This window comes from Trachinotus anak, unplaced genomic scaffold, assembly GCF_046630095.1.
Source record: "Trachinotus anak isolate AG129_WGS33_773 ecotype Australia unplaced genomic scaffold, CSIRO_AGI_Tana_v1 ptg000010l, whole genome shotgun sequence".
Taxonomy (NCBI): Eukaryota; Metazoa; Chordata; class Actinopteri; order Carangiformes; family Carangidae; genus Trachinotus; species Trachinotus anak.
Genome location: NW_027273861.1, coordinates 8,255,034 through 8,270,561, shown reverse-complemented (window position 1 = coordinate 8,270,561; position 15,528 = coordinate 8,255,034). Strand labels below are relative to the sequence as shown.

General features: G+C 38.8%; 1 protein-coding gene across 5 annotated transcripts in view; it reads left to right on the top strand.

The window, feature by feature from the left end:
- The window catches only part of LOC139626812 (inactive N-acetylated-alpha-linked acidic dipeptidase-like protein 2), a 496,369-nt gene that overhangs the window by 167,652 nt on the left and 313,189 nt on the right, over positions 1-15,528 (top strand). The window contains exon 3 of one of the 5 annotated variants that reach the window (XM_071487316.1): positions 2,405-2,487. The exons of the other annotated variants lie outside the window; for them this stretch is intronic. The gene's annotated coding sequence lies outside the window, so the exon portion shown is untranslated. The remainder of the gene's footprint in view (positions 1-2,404; positions 2,488-15,528) is intronic. 5 annotated transcript variants of the gene reach the window in all.

Here is a 15,528-nt window from a genome sequence, read left to right as displayed (position 1 = left end):
TCATTTTGGTGGTGAGACAGCGGCAGTACACAAATGATGCCCAGTTCAAGCATGGGCTGAATCAACTGTCCAAATATGTACAAACTGCTGAGGGCAAGCGCAGCTCCACCCACTTTGACCCTGAGCAGAGCTCAAACCAGCCAAAATAACTCAAAATACCTGTGTTGGTATGCAGGGACTTTAAAGAGATAATAATAATAATCATAATAATAATAATAACAATAATAATAATATATTTTACACATAAAACATACATGCTTGTGGCCATGAACATATTCAAGGTTTGTTTCCTTATTTGTTATTATTAAATTTTGTTCTGCACACATCTTTATTATTGCTGAAATGACATATTAATTCTTTATTTATTAAAAAAAAAAAAGCCCACTCTGAAAGCTTCAGGTCCTGAAGACATAAAGTCCCTGCAAAAAAGAAAAAGTGTCTGCTCTGTCAATTTGTTGACATTAACCAGGTATTACTAGACAGCATGCCTCATTTCAGCATCATATAGGAGAAAGGCAGGGTTCCTGGCTCTATATTCTACAATAATCAATGCTGCAATTTTGTGTGGGAGATGTGACATTGTCTGCTTGAGGCGCTGAAACCCAGCCCGCGTCTCCTCTCCTGCTATGCTTCATGGTCTCATGCTGCGCTGCTTCTCAGTTGGGCTTTTGAGCATCAAAATCCCATCATTTCTACCCCTAATCCTTATTCAGTCGGCAAATGCTGCTTCTTTGCAAAAGGCAAATGGAATCAGCTGTTGCCATCTCTTCTAGCCTCTAACCACGCCTCTGTTCCTTATGAATCCATTACAAAAGGTTATGCACTAATGGCATTTGGAGAAGTACTGAATTAGACGTTCTCACACCACTGTAATACAAAGTGGTGCAAACAGGTGCAAACCATGAATGGAGGAGAACACTGTCATAGCAAGAATATATTGCAAAAGGCAAAGCAAAACCAGCATATAAAACACCCGGTTTTCTTTATAATGTTTTTTAAAAAGAAAGTGCACTTTTCTGTGCAATTGAGTAATCTGCAAGCATAAAGGCATGAAAACTCCACTCACAAGTTGTTCTTATCACACTCTGCTGTTCCATTTCACTATCCTCAGATCAGAATCTGCTCTTGAGAATTTTGCATGTTTTTATGGCCCTGTTATAGGCTTTATCCTCCCCTGTCCTCTACTCTGATCTTCTCTTCTTTTCATCTCCCTCCAGTTCTATCCTCACCTATCGTTCTTTGATTATAGACCTCTTTAACTTTTGTCTCCTCTCTTCTCATTTTCTTTCCTTTTCTTTCTCCTGCTCTGCTTTTCAAACTCTGTCTCTGTGTTTATTTTTTTATTCCCCTTTTCCCCTGTGCACTGCTTATGTGGAGAGGTATATGCTTTCTATGACCTGGTTGGAACAAGGCAGAGTATACAGCCTAGCAGTAGCAAAGCAATTTATTTATCTCTCTGCCTGGCTTGACCCCTTTTTTGTGATAAGCAGATTTCCTCTAAAAGTGTATTTTGAGGCCAAATCCAAGGTCCTGTTCCATGCACAGGTAGATATGCCATTTCCTCACCATCTATGCCATGTCAAGGTATTAGGTTGGGAACCCCTGCAGGCTTTTCTTGCAAATACAGAAGGCTTCAAGAACTATGTTTTGGTCATGGGCTTAGTGCTAACAAGAATGGTATACAGTGCATGATTCATATTGAACCTTTGTAAATCCATAATGGGTCATTCATTTTTTGCATCCAGAAGATTAGAAATGTCAGGTTTAGGGTGTAGAGCAGATCATTCACTGTCAAGCCTGGACAAGCAGTCCAGGCTGCTTGTAACAGAGATAGTTTTTATGAAGCTTTTTATTGGATATATCCTGTTCATTTTCTAGTTGAATGGTATGTGGTAAGGTGGAGGGGGTCACTGATATGGTGGTGGTCAGTTTGGGATCTAGGCTTTCTTGCAACAGCATCTAATAAACAAGACTAGGCAAACCTGCTCGCAGTGGATCGCTGGAATGACCTATATTGGGTCATATTGGCCAATCAAGAGATAAGCTAATATTATTGTCAATGGATTAGCTAATATTCCTTAATATTAAATGTCAATAGATAATTAGCTTATCAATAGATAAGATGTGCCAATAATATGAGTATATACTGTATGTCAGATGAGAAGTAAAAAGAAAGTAACTAACTGTAACTGTAAAGTTGTTATAACATAATGTAGTTTGTCAAGCAATGAGCACTGACAAGTTCATTTTTAACTGCAGAATGTCCTTGTTGGTGGTCCCAGTTCTTAAAGGACCAAATATGAGGGATTCTAATCAAAAAATGTTAATGCTGAAGAACATCTTCCCTTCAACCATGAGAGATAGTTCTAACGTGATCAATATTCTTTGAATTTTTCTCCTTCAGAATCAACATACTTACACTGATGAGCTACCTTACTCCTCCTCCAGATCACCTTCAGAATCCTCCAGAACCTGTAGAGTAAGCAGGTGAGATGGCCACTTTGCTTCTGCCCTGGCAGTTGTTTTTTAGACCCAAATGGGTTTACTAGAAAGTCACTTCCAGGGCCTCTCTTTCCTCTGCCTTTTATTCCATTCCTCACAGTCCTAAGCTGCTTGCAGATAATGCTACACAGCTCTGTGAGAGGTCCCCTCTCCGCCTCCCTCACCTCCCTGAACTGCTACTTCAGGCTCTCAGCTCCTGCCTGAATTGGTGGATCTCTTTTTGTTCTGTTGTTCATGATGTAGGGGCATGTCACTGTTCTCATCTGGACAAGTAGTCACCGAGGATGAGTGTGGTCATTGTCTGGAAGTGTTAATCAACTCCATCCTTAGCCATTGCTTCTAGGATGGCATCAGTTTCTTTGCCGAACAGGAATCACTCCTTCTCTTTGTAGGCTTGGGTTATTTTGACCTTCTCATGTCTGGGGCTTGCTGGAGGTTCCAGGCACTGTGAAGTGACTTCAGGCCCAGCTCCACCTGCGTCTCACCAGGAGTAATTCCTAAGTGCTGTGACACTGTATCTTTTGGGATGCTCTACCACCCCCTTGCCCGGGCATCCTGGCTTCTGTAGACTGATTTGTAGCTAAATAAATTAATAAATAATGGCACATTGCATATTATTCCACAAACTTACTATGACATCGATGGTCATAAGTTTTCAAAATTTTTGACATACAGCATTCAAAACCTCAAAAAATCAGAAATCATCAGACAGTCCTTGACACTTCATTTTCATTGGAACACAACTTGCAATATTTGCTAATCTGCAGCCAGTGGTCAAGTACAAAGTTGGTCATTCTACTTTTTCAAAATTTGCATTGTCAGATTTGTTCAGATATAACTAAAATTGTGTCACATATTTTTTAAATTGAAATTTTGGTCAATGTTTAAACTTACACTCCATTAATACTACTTGGCCTCAACTGGCCAGTTACTTGATGCCAGTTGAGATCAAAATACTTTTTACTCCTGTGTCCATATAAATAAAGTGAAAGACTGAAATGTTCAAATAACTTAAAATGTCTTTGTATGGGCATGCATGAGATTCAGACTGAACATGGTCAACATAACTCATGATACCTTCACACCTGATCAGTAAAAATGCTTCAGTTCACTATAATTGTGTATAACCAGTTCTTTCATTCACGCTGCATGTTACATAAACTGTTAGTTCACATACCTTCACCATCTGACATGGGTAACAGATAATTCTCCTCCTGTGTTTCTAGCTCAATATCTAGTGTGGGACACCAGATGGCAAACCTGAAGGTTGTAGCCCCTCCGTTGTAACTGCATGCATTATTCAAAGCCCATTTATCACAGGAAAAGTCCAAGTGTAGTCACATTAAACATCAGATGGCTCGTTTGTTTATGCCTTATTTATACCTTCAAAATAAAGAGCAAGGTTTGATACTTGTACGGTTAATGACCTATATTTAACCCTGTGTGAATCTTCCTGCATTATTTAACAGCCATCATTTTATTATGTCACTTTGTTATACTACATTCTGTCATAGAAGGAAATACATAAATATGGAATGCCTGTCATCGACCTCTGTGCACAATGTACACCATAATGTACTGTACAATATTTTTGCTTACCTGTTAGTGATTTATCTTAGTGTGGTAGAAAACAGTGGTGTATTGTCAACTACAAATAAATCTTACTGTGGTTGAATGGGTTTCAATAGGCTGCATTTATCAATATCTTCTCTCATTTAAAAATAAGGATAAATTACAATACTATACTGCCTATTCAGGATTTTTTTTTTTTTTTTTTTTTGTGATTCCGAGGTTCATACATGATATAAATCCAGTTAGGATGACATCTGTGCAAAAGCAGATGTAATTACATTTGCATCACATTGACTTCTTTCCTCCTTTGTCAATCTGCCTGCTCTCTGCTCAACACTCTCTTGAGCATGGGAGTGCCGAATGTAACAGGGTTAAGCAAGGGCAAGACCCACTTTGATTTGCTTACATATACACACACACAGCTGCTTTAAGGCCTTGGTGGTTAAGTCAAGGTCAGGATCCCGCGCGATCGATAGCTCAATAGCGAGCAGGATTTCCAGAGGGCCCAGATTTCACAGTGGATGAAGAGAGACAATACTGTGGTTGTGCAAAGTTTCAACGCTGCATTGCAATGAGTTGCTGTTTTCTTTTTGGAAACTTTGACATTGAGGACTCTGCCTTGCTGAATGAATGGCCATATAACATAAACAAAGTGTAAAAGAATATAGGAGTTTAATATATATGCCTATGCTGTCATCATAGTTTATTTTCTGTACAAAAAATCAGTATGAGATTGATATTTCAGTATTTGCAAAAATGCCAAATCTCCAAAGACACTCTTTTTTTTAAAAGCAAGGTAGGCTGTATTCATAAGACTCTAGTTGTATAACATACAGATAACATACATATAACATTCTTAAAGGACCAAATATGAGGGATTCTAATCAAAAAATGTTAATGCTGAAGAATATTTCCCCTTCAACACAGAGAGATGGTTCTAACGTGATCAATGTTCTTTGAATTGTCCTCCTTCAGAATCAACATACTTTCACTGATGGGCTACCTTACTCCTCCTCCAGATCACCTTCAGAATCCTCCAGAATCTGTAGAGTAAGCTTGAGCAGTTCTTATAAACCATGTAAGGTACCCCACTCAGTCCTGGGGCTGAGCTTGCTCTTGTGCTTTGAAAGGGGACATTCTGCTTGATGAGTATCTACCTAAACTAATAGTACTTCCAGTTATACTAAAAATATTTCTGGAGTGACAGGTCAAATGATTAATGTTGAAGTGATCAGTTCCCCTCAGCTCTATAAAGCCTGACGTGGTTAAGCTCACTCTTTGTGTTAGCCAAAGTTTCTAGTTTGTTTTAGTCTCACTGTTTTAATCAGCCTTGTTTCCATCTACAGCAGGCAACTGTGCACAGAGAAAAATCTATAAAAATACACTTTACACCACCTGCTGAGCACCAAAGCATCAAACAGACACAGACACAAGCCAGTGAACATAGTGGGGCATTTATCAACTACAGAGACACATACTAAAAGTGAAAGTGAATATTAGATTTACGTTCTTTAGGAGGACAAAAACACAGCTCCAAATGAACGTTAATGTTGATGTCTGCTAGATGTCTAAATAGCTAGCTAACTTTTTTGCTCACAAGTTTGCTGTATAGTGTTGTGCTAACAACTTGTGCATCTCTGCTCTTAAAGATATTGTTTTTTTTTTGCTCTGCATTTGCTAAAAAATATGTTTCCTATGGCAGTTTCATCACATTAGTAAAAACCTGATCTAAGAACTTATATAGTTGAGAAGTATCCTTTCTAGCTTAAAGACATTCATATCTTTTGGGAGAGCTGCATTTAACATGGAGCTAGTTTTCTAATCTAATTAAAACATTAACCTTAATACAGACTCCCAAATTTCTTGTGCTTGTATGTATTATTGTAGATTTTGATACAGACACTCAATGTGAATGTGAAGAGCAGAGGAGTTAATGTTTTATTACCGAACTCTGACTGTAGACTAACATCATCACATAAAATTAAACAGGTGACTTTAACACCACACAGGCCCAACCACTGCTCAAGTGGTGGCAGAGTTTCTTCAGCAAGCTTGCTTGAAATTGTAGTGTTGTTGTCACTTTCAATATTTTTTACTTCAAATTCAAAATAATAACAAAATAATTCAAAAGTTTGGTTTAACCTGCTCTACTAAAATATTCTTTGAATGTTAGCAACAACTAAGTTTACCCATTCAGGTGAAAATGCAAGAAGAAGAGAGCAAACTCCACAAACCATGAGCACAAAATGATTTCAGCTGCAAACCAGCTGAACGATTTCTGCTGGTTTGATAAAAAGGCAGAGATTAAAGGCTAACGGTATTTCTCATACTAATCCGTCATATAGAAAACCCGAGGGATGATGGAGGACTCGTAAACAGGATGTGATGGGATAAGGTCACAGTAGTCTTAATTATTTCGCACAGAGATGATGAGAGGCTAAACGAAGAACTAAGGATGTAAACATGAAATGATTTGACTTTCTGTATTGATCATTTTTGCATACTCTTGTTGTTGTTTTATAGATTGAATTAACACTACATTAGATATGCTACTCATATGCCCAATATGATATCCACATTATCACCAAACATAAAATTGATGGTGCTGATGATTAGTGACATGTGTGTATTCCTTAATATCAGTAGCATTTCCTCTGACCAGATTTTAGATAACCCATTAATTGAATATAAGGGTGATGTACAGGGATTACTGTTTGTCATTCCCATGTTAATTAAAGTGGTACAGCTAATTAACCAAACAACCATGTTGCTACATGAAAAGTACCACTACCCGATTCCCTCTAACATTTCTAACATTTACTTATTTGTCGATCAATTTAAATGGATTTTCCATGTTGCGTCATATTCTGTTTCCTTGTTACTTCTTAATGGTTTATTATGGCCAGCCAATAAAGCATGGAAGGAATTAAGTAAGCTCCTCTGCATTATGATTTAATTTACTGTATTAAATAAAGCCAGTGATTAATCACAAGGTCCGGGCCTAACTTATCACACTCAGAGTGATTATTTCATTATGAAATTTCCAATGAAAAAGTCCTTGGTCAAATGTGTGTCTGCCGTGTTGTTTACCTTCAACCCATCCGACAAACACATCACCTCATCCACATCCCTGTCACCTCTCATTCTCTGCTCCACCATCACTCTCTCCTCTCCTCTTCCTCTTCCTTTCAAGGGATCCAGCACATATATAAATTACAGTGTTGCTGCAGCTGACTAAGGCCATGTAAAATAATAATAATAATAATAATAATAATATATGCCCAGGTACCCTGTCTGGTTATCCACATGACACATCTCTGGTAGAGTGTGCTTGAGACCCCTTGGAAACTGGACATTTAGTTTTCAGGCAGTCTCCTTTCTTAATAAAACAGTGATTTATGCCAGGTTCAGACATAGGAAAGGTTTCTGGAGCTAGGGAATCAACACCCTTCTGCCTTTCCGATGTGTCCTCGACACAGACGGCAATCAGTATCAAACCCATCACTTCGGAGTCCATTCTGTGTTTATATTCATGAGTCCAGATATCGGTCCCTGGATCCTCCTTTTGGTGACGTGCCTGTTGTGAAAGACAGCAAGCTATGAATTCTCAGGTGCAGTGTGTTATTCTTCTCGTGGAAGTCAGAGCCTAAAACCACCTAATTTGACATGGTGGCCATCTTATCAAACAAAAATTTGTTTACAAAAGACAAATGTGCAATCAGTCTGTGAGACTGGCAGATAGAAACACATAAAGTCAGCCAGTCATTCAGTCAGTCATTCACTCAATCAGTCAGTCAGTCAGAGAGATCTAAAGCCAGTCACTCAGATAGATGCACACAAAGTCAGTCAGTGGGTCAAATCATTGAGACAGATGGAGATAAAGAGATCAAAGTGGGAGAAATAGAAGGACCCGCAGTCCAGATGGCTGTGGAGACAGATCTCAGCCCAAGTTAACAGTGGTCCAGCCAACACATTACCAGACAGAGCCCTCTCACCAGCAGCCAACTGCCCCAGAGCTCAGCAAGCTGGATGTCCATGCCAACTCTTTCCAGCCTGTGAAATGGGTCAGACCAAAACAATCATGGCAGAGTTTGATACTGCTTGGATCTCAAGCACATCATGTGTGTTTTTGGTAGATTGGTAGAAACTCATACTGTAGACACATGCATGTAATGTAATTGAAACAAGGCTTTGCCACTTAGACCACCACTAATTCACTTTGTGAGTGACACACAGGATATGTACTTCACAATCAAATTTATTTTAAAACAGAGAGTTATTTATGCAGGCTATTATAATGGAAGACTCCTCTCTAAGATGAACTATAAAGCAAACCATACAATAACACTTAAAAATATCAGTTCAACATTGCACTATTGTGCACTTGCACACAGAAGCTGAACAACCAGAAGCACAACTAATACTCACAATTAATTAGAATTAATAACGTGTATACATGTAGGCTCTAAAACAATTAAAACATCAGTAGAAAATTAAAATGTGTACAGTCAATAAATGTCCCAGACCTGGATGAGCCAAGAGACAAAAGACAACAGTTTTCCTAATTTCACCCAATGTCAGTGAAACCAATTAAACTCCCTCCTGAACTCACAACCAATCTAAATTTCAACATCACCGCAGGTGAAAGTTCACCTCAGCCCTGCTCACTCTGGAACTCTCAACTGGGAACACTGACCATTTTCTGATCAAGATACTGAGTTTTCCCTCAGTTAGAGAGAAGAGTCAGAGAAAGAGAGAGAGAGAACGATAGAGAGAGCAAGGAGAGTCACAGGTGAGTCGCGCACATTGTGTATGTTGAAAAACAGCTTCATGCTGTACAAATGCAGGGCTGTAATCGTTCAAGAAATGTTACATCACTCAAATTTGTTTTGCAAACTTCCGTCGAACCAGCTAACCTGTGGATAAAAGGGAATGATACACAGATTCAATACAATAAATATTGGAAATACAAATTAACTAGAGACTGATATCACTTGCATTTGACAAAAAGGTCAGAGTTTTGCTCTCACCTGATCACGTATAGTGTTTTATTTAATTTCATTATTTTTATATTAATATATAATATCTAAATCATTTTTATGCAAGTATGGAACAAGCATTAAAAAAATTAACAAATTACAAATGAAAAGTTACATCCTTACTTGGTCTGATATGAGCTTATGACAGCCGGTGTTACCTAATATTAGCAAACTTTAGATGGATGCTATGTAATCAACATTACAGAGTGATCACTGTTTTTCCATTATCCCACTTGTGTCGCAGTCACATTATATGTTAGCATGTCACATAAACATTCCAGTAGATTTATCAGAGGGAAAACAAGTCCTAATCACACTCTGCTTTAACCGGAGACATATCTGCCGTTTCCCTCACGTGATCATATTCCAACCTGTCTCAGTCACATTATTTAAATGGTTTTTGAAGTTTTTGAAGTCAAGCTAATGTTGGCCACAGTGGCCACTGTTCAGTATTTGAACAGACAGAGAGAGCCATGCTGTCCTGAGAAACTGACATCCCACAGTATAGAGTGTTATTGGTCAAAATGCTATTTTAGAGGATTTCATTAGTATTGGTTTCAGTGGGCCATGCTAGTGCCATATAGTCTAAATATTGATTCATAAAACTTCATTTGTACTGGTTGCGGTGGACAATTTAAGAGTTATGTGGTAGATATGTGGCTGTTTCACAGAATTTCATTAGTATTGGTTTCGGTGGGCAGTTTTGTCTTCTGTGGTCTGCTTTAGAGGCCTTTCCACTCCACCAGGGAACAGGTCTGGGAGAAACACTGATCTACAGTACAAGTTTTCAGAAGAATTCATGAGTCTGGCCTTTCTGATCCTGTAACAAGTGACTGTAGATGCATAGTCCTTGATCCTCTAAACTTGTTAAGCATCCCACATTTCTCTGAACCTCCAGCTCAGATCCTCTCCTCTCCCACTCATCCTGTGACTCTGTTCTTTTAATCAGTCTCATATTTTTCTCCAAAACCGTGATACACATCCGGATCTCTTGATTTTTTTTCCTTACTGTCTGAAAACAAAAGGTACAAACCTATATTGATTCTGTTGTCTGATCATATAATGTACAAAAATTTAGATTTATGAATAGGTGGGTAAAACCCTCCTGAACAGAGGGCTTGTTGGTTGTCACTTTTCTAAGTGGTTAGTTTGGAGCTTGTGACCATGCCTGTGGGAAAGGACAAGGATCTTATGTTGAAAAGTCAAACTTTCAAACTGTCTGCAGTATCCTGTCTGCTGCTGGATGAAGATGAGTGAAGATTTTGAACAGGCATACATCTGTCTTAGAGCTGTCTTTCTTCCATTAGTTGCATGTTTGTTTTTAAATTTAAGATAACGATGAAATTTAGATTCATAACAGTTAGGATTAAATCCTAAATTAGGAATTTGGCAACTATTGTCTTGATTTTATGGCTTCACAGATTAGATGAAATTACACCAGATTAGATTATACTAGATTATATCTAAATTTTTTATTTTTTTATTTCATCAAAACAAACACAGTTCAATATTTGACATAGTGCTACATATCAATTGTTGTGGATCCATTTATTTAATTAGCTCTTCAGCTCTGGCACATTTGGTGTTATAGACAAGACTACATCAGACAGTTTTATCAGTCAATTTACACATCAGTTCAGACTGTCAGACATATATTAACAAAGGTTCTTTAAATGAGATTTTAAACAATAGTATCATGATAAACTATGTAAAGATATCATGATAAGATAACATATAAAGATATAGTGTCCCGAGTATACAACAAAGTCACACCTCCCTGTGTGTGTTGTAATCTGAGTTTCTCTGTTTTTAGTTTTCGTAACCGGTCTGAGACAGTGGGATGTTCATGCAGTTGAGTCCCTCCTGTTAAACCCTGGCCTTCCCTACATTAAAACACACAGGAACCGCCCATTAGGAGCTGACACAGCAATGCAGTATGCAGCCTTTAGGTGAAATTAACAGCGTTCAGTTGAAAGCGACCTTCAGTCGTCCACTGAAGGAACCATTTTTCCATCTAAAAAGGCTTCCGACAAAGAGAGATGAGACCAGAGCACAGGCCGACTGGCCGTGGGGACTGCTGGCTCAAATCCCGGTCAGCTGGTGGACTGTCAAAACATCCAGAAAGTTTGTCTGTGTGACTGCGGATAAATCCAAGGCTGAATTCAGGCTTTCCCAGTCGGACTCCAATTGAATCCCATTCGGCTGGTGGCGCGTCAAAACCTACCAGCAACAGCATTGTTATTTGTGCGACTGTAAATAAAGTCTAAGGCTGAATTTCTTCAGCCAGACGGAGCCCTGAGGTGTGGCTGATGACGTATTTGTTTTGGTCTTAGATGTTGGTGGTTTAGTGTGACATCTAGTGTCAGTGACGATCATTAACAGAACCTTTAAATAAAAATGTGTTTTATGATTTATTTTGTTTTTTTCATTTGGGTATTTGTTTTGTGTTGTGACAACACATCAAGCAGAGACAGAAGTTAACCACCTGGTAAATAACCCATCCTAACCTTTAGGAACATTTAGAAGTTGGTGTGTTTGTACGGTATGTGAAAGTCTATGTGTGGGTATGTGATTAAAAAGATAAGTAAATGGTTGAGGCGCCTCCTTGCTGATGTGGGATGTTATCTCCTCTTGGGACACATCACTCTCATAATGTTGAATTAATGGTTAGAAGAGGTATGCGTTTAAAAATGTTGCACGTGTTGATTTATTGACTTGTGTGTGTGTGTGTGTGTGTGTGTGTGTTTGTGTGTGTGCATGTGTCTGCATGATTTGAAAGATCTAATCCTGCTGTGAAAGAGTAAGCATTTTGTCATCTATCTCTTCCCTTCTCAAGCTGTGCTTTCTCTGGGAATCTAAAGGAAACATTAGCTATCACTGCGTGTGTGTTTGTGCTTGTTTGCATGATTGCACATAACTGGTATATTTTAATCTCGTAATCTTGTGTGTACGTGTATTACACTGAATGTGTACGATTGCAACAGAGTGAATGCGTGCAGTTGGGTTGAAAAGATGCAGAAAGGTTACTAATAGCATAAATATGGATTCTGCACTGACTACTGAGAAATATAACAAGATAGAAAAAGAATAACAGGCAGGCAGGAGAAGAAGCAGAGTGAAATTGGAAATGGGAGGCATGACAGTTAGAAGATCAATGTAGTTGTAGAGAGCATGGAAAAATAAATCCTTTCTCACATCACTCTGGCCTCAGATTTCATGTTATGAAACAGCTCTCCTTTGCTGATATCTTCCCACCCAGCCCTGCGGCAATATTCACCATCATTTTCAGAGATACTGTCAGAGAGTTCTTAACTTAGCCCAAAAATTCCTTACAGGGATTTTCAGTATAGAAATGTTAAGAAGGGGCTTTGAGCATGACCACTCATGTTCTTTACCCTGTTGGATTCCATTGTCTTGAAATCTTAGCACTAAAGTTGGTTACTAAAATGTTATCATAATCAGTTGGAATGATGGTTGAAGCCACAAAAACACTGTAGCAGTCCGCAGCCACATTAGTAGCTATGTGTGGCTGTGCTAGATAGATAGATAGATAGATTGATTCATTAACTAATGCATTTGTCAACAACTATAACTCTTTCCATGAGTACCCTTAAGTGGAGGATGGTGTATAAACAGATAATGAATACATTCATAAACACTTACTACATATCTGCTTACAACTACATGATAATGTGTTATAACCTATTTATTAAACTTTTATACATTGCTTATTAATGATGAATGGAGCACAAAAGTAAAGACTAAAGTGAAGTAATCTGGTATTTCTGGTATTTATTTTCACTGACATATCACCAACTTTTCAGTTGATATGGTGAACTTCTTAACAGTTTCCTAATTACACATCCCGCCCCCGGATTTGAAATCATCTCTGTCCACCGGATGAATGTAAGTTCAATATTCACTCTTCCTAACAGTTTGTTTTTGGTTTCCACCGGTTTCAGAGAGGGAAATATCTGTGAACTGCTAAATGCTCCACTATGTTCAGCAGCCAGTCACGAACTGTGTCTGTCTTCCATTTGGTAATACATACTGGACGCAGGTGTGTGCCCATAGAATGTAATGTTGTATCCTAATATGGTATTTTGCGTCAACCCAGGATGATAGCACTTTCTTAAATACTCAGACCAGCCCGTCTGGCACCAGCAGCCATGCCACGTTCAGAGTCACATAAAACCCCTTTCTGATGCTCGGTTTGAACTGCAGCACGTCGCCTTGACCTTGTCTACATCCCTAAATGCATTGAGTTGCTGCCATGTGATTGGCTGATTAGATATTGGTGTTAACGAGCAGTTGAACAGGTGTACCTAATAAAGTCGCCTGTGAGTGTATGTCATGATGCAGTGTGTAAACTTGCTTAAAAAAAACCAAAAAACAACAGGTGTGGGTGTTTCGACGCGCATCATCGGCTGCCACATGATGGCCTCTGAACAGGCTGCAATCATGACCAGGTCCACAGTCATGCACATGAGCATACACACATTTGAAGTGCTAGACAAACTGTGCATTTATAGGTGATTGCACACTGTGGTACAAACAAATCACCACCACCAAGGGTTCTTCTTTTCCTTGGAGTGTATGAAAGCGAGTGCATTTATCAAATGGTTAAAATGATTACTGAAGCCCTTTCAAGCACATTGGCAAAAGAAAAATCAGTCTGAACTGCAGCACCTTTGCCATGATCCATGTTGAGGCGTTAAAAAGCTTTCATTCCCTTCATTTGACACAAAACTGCAGCAGGTTTTCAGCATTTGATTCTGTTCATAGACAGCACAGCACAAATGGTACTAATACTGTCCATGAATTTGTGTATCATCACTAGTTTGACAAAGAAAAAAGGCATTATCTTCTCTTTGCGGCATTCAGTTTTCATTTCTAAGGTTGTCTCTGTCAGTGTGCATCATCACCACCTCTTTATTGAGCCATTGGCCATGATATGACCACTCAGCCCAGGCACCACATACTCTGCCAATGGCGACTAATAGGCCCTGCAGGAAGGGCACTCTGCCTGCTGTGTGTGTGCCTCATTTTGCTCCAAATACTTGAGGGAAAGCGTTCATATCAAAATTACCCATTGCCTCAGGGTTGACTGAGATTTTGACGTTCAGCCATCTCTTTCTCTCTCTCTCTCTCTCTCTCACTCTCTCTCTCTCTGTCTCTCTGTCTCTCTGTCCAACAGCTTTACCATAACTTTAAAATGCTTTTTTACCTCCTCTGTCAGAATCTCTCTGTCCTTGTTTCTCTCTTTTGCTGTGAGCAACAATGTGTTCAATCCAGCTGTCAAGCAAATTTTTCTCAAGTGTTTGAAATTGCACCACAACATCCTAGTTTCCACCAGCTCAGTGAGTAAGTAAATAGATCTGCTTTCTGTATGTCAAATTAAAACCAAACACCTAAACAGGAAAAAAAAAGTGGGTTTTCAGCTTTTCCAGTTTGTTTTGAGCAAGATGTTCTTGCCCCTAGAAGGATGATTCTAATTTCCTAAAACATGGATTTTGTATGTAGGTTTCACCACTGGTTCTGTGAGCAGTGACAATGTAATGCAACAGTACAGCAAGGAAAAAGAAAAGCAGTTTAACAGTCAGGTTAGTTAAACTTATTTTCAGGAGAAAATGGAGGTGAAACACTAATTAAAGCTTACTGACTGACCTCCTGGTTCAACCTGCTGCGCTTCATATACTTTTTCAGTTCTCCTGTGCAATGAGGGATAATTATTGTCATTTTGAGTGCACTTGCTTTTACCTGCACATAAAGAGGTTTAGGTGATCTTTGACTTCCACTCGAAGCATGTGGATGCTGCTGAAATAAAACGCGACATGTGATTAAAAACTGACATGACCACCATTTGAATAATTGTTCGGAGAAGGTTGACGTTGCACTTGAGGGAGTGACAATCAAATCAAATCAAAACCAATGATCCACTGAGGAAATAACAGACAAACTGGGAAATCTCAGGAGTGTTTTGGACTGAAACAAAGCAAGCTTTCTCTGATCTGAGTCAGGATGCAGAACTTAAACAAAACTTAGACCATACACAGCAAAACAACACACTACCTGCTGATGAAGCAGACAGAATCTGGCCAGATAAAGTGGTTTAGATAATCTAGATTAACAGATGGCTTGTTTACAACATGAACTGCTTGTGTTTGTTTATCTTTGCACCATTGAACTTGTGTTTTTGTGATATTGCTTGCTACAATAGAAAGGATAGCCCAAACTATGATAAAAGACCCAAGCTGAAATAAACCACAACTATATTTTCATGCCAGGTATTCACTGTTTTATTTCATGAGGAGATGGACATTTTTTGATGACCTTGGTGATAATGGCATTCAGCCAGTTGTGCTAAGCCCACCCCAACAAATCTTTTCCTTTTGCTGCTGATTGAATAGTTTCA